We start from the raw sequence: 2,183 nt of genomic DNA on the forward strand, positions 1-2,183 counted from the left end.
AATTTTGTTAGAAAGCTTCTCGATCTAATTCCATTGGTTAGTTGTCTTGGGAAAGAAACTATCCATAATTGGAATCCTTCGGAACCTTGGGAAAGGAATGGAGGATTCATGCTAGAGAAGCTTTCTCACAGTGAATTGGATTGGGGTTTGGATGGATATTGTGACATGTAATCCTACCAAATTGTGGTTCATGAAACTGTGTGGTATAATCGGTGATCGAGCATCATCTCTTCTTATGAACATTTAAACCAAGGGATTGGGAATTTGTTTGTTTTTAGAGAGAATTGGTGAGCCAAGGGATTGGGATCCAATCATATAAGATTGCCAAGCAAAATTCAATGAATGCATTGGTTGAGGAAGGGATAAAAATGTTTTGATTCGGAGATCTCAATATCTCCTGAAACCCAATGAATTCCCCATTTCTGATCTACCACTTTCTCTTTACATTCTGCAATTAAATTCATGCAATCACCCCGATCCCTTTTTAATTTCAGCAATTTAGCTTCTTGCTCTTTAATTCATGCAATTTAACATTCCGCAATTCTCATCTAAATCTTGATTCCGCTCAACTAGAACACACTTCTAATCCAAATTGCTCACTCAACCAATCCTTGTGGGATTCGACCTCACTCTATTGTGAGTTTTTACTTGACGATAACCGGTGCACTTGCCGGAAGGAATTTTTGCCGATCGTGCAATTTCCTAAAATCGTAGCTATCAAGTTTATGGCGCCGTTGCCGGGGATTGGTTTTCGATTGACAATTCTCAAATTGGAAGTTAACTAGATTGAGCATTTTTCTTGTTTTGTTAATTCAGTTCAAGTTACTTGTGAATTTTAATTTCTGCACTCTGTTACTTGCTTTCTTTCTTTCTTTATGCCTTTAAATTCAAGCAACTAACTCACTGACCCACTAACTATTTGAATTAATTCCTCAACTACTCTAACCATACTCTTCCATTAACCAAGAGTATTTCACTTGTTTGTTGCCTGTGCTGTGTTCTTGTATGACAGGTAGGAGAGGAGAGACATCAACTCCTCCATATACCGAACCAGAGAGGACCCTTCATAAACTTAGAAGGGAAGCAAGAAAGAAGAAAGTACTGGGAGAAGAAGAATCTGAAAGAGAAACTGAGGACAATTTTGAGGAAGCTCTAGATCTCAACATGGATAGAGAAGTTCACAACCATGAGAGAGCTGATGGAAACAATGCCATTCCCGAGAGGAGGGTTCTTGGTTCATACATAAACCCAACCTCTAGGAACTGTGGTAGCAGCATTCAGAAACCACCCATTCAGGCCAACAATTTTGAACTCAAACCACAGCTAATATCACTGGTGGAGGATCATTGTTCATTTGGTGGGAGTGCTAATGAAGATCCAAACCAACATCTCACAAAATTCCTAAGAATTTGCGATACTGTGAAGTCCAATGGAGTCTAGGAAGATGCCTATAAACTGCTCTTGTTCCCATTTTCACTTAGGGACAAGGCAGCTAAGTGGCTAGAATCATTCCCAAGGGGGAGCCTAACAACCTGGGATGAGGTGGAAAGCAAGTTTCTGGCACGTTTCTACCCCCCACAAAAGGTCAATAGGCTTCGATCTGAGGTTCAGACTTTTAGACAACAAGATGGTGAAACTCTCTACGAGGCTTGGGAGAGGTTCAAGGATTTGACAAGGAAATGCCCACCAGACATGTTCCATGACTGGGTGTAATTGCATATTTTCTATGATGGACTTTCTTATGAATCAAGGAAGGCTGTAGACCATTCATCAGGAGGTTTATTGAACAGGAAAAAGACTGTGGAAGAAGCCATTGAAGTGATTGAGACAGTGGCTGAGAATGAGTACTACTATGCTTCAGAGAGACACAACACTAAGGGAGTCATGGAGCTGAACCATGTTGATACAATTCTAGCCCAAAACAAGGTGTTTGCCAAGCAACTAGCAGAGCTCACCAGGAAATTAAAAACAAATCAAGTGGCTGCAATACACACACAAGATCAAGAGGAAGTAAGCACTGAAGGAGGTGATTGGGAAGAGGCCAACTATGTGGGAAATCAACAAAGGCAACCATATGATCCACATTCCAACACTTACAACCCAGGCTGGAAAAACCACCCAAACTTTGGGTGGGGAAACCATCAAACCCAACCACAAAACCACAAACCTTACAACCCCAACCA

The 2,183-nt window shown here is 40.9% G+C and overlaps 1 non-coding gene across 1 annotated transcript; it reads right to left on the reverse strand.

The window, feature by feature from the left end:
• Positions 1-1,590: 1,590 nt before the first annotated feature.
• On the reverse strand, positions 1,591-1,694 carry LOC112798373 (small nucleolar RNA R71). Its single transcript, XR_003199986.1, has one exon. It is a non-coding gene; the product is annotated as a small nucleolar RNA R71 (small nucleolar RNA).
• Between the last annotated feature and the right edge of the window lie 489 nt (positions 1,695-2,183).

This window comes from Arachis hypogaea, chromosome 4 (genome assembly GCF_003086295.3).
Source record: "Arachis hypogaea cultivar Tifrunner chromosome 4, arahy.Tifrunner.gnm2.J5K5, whole genome shotgun sequence".
Lineage (NCBI taxonomy): Eukaryota > Viridiplantae > Streptophyta > Magnoliopsida > Fabales > Fabaceae > Arachis > Arachis hypogaea.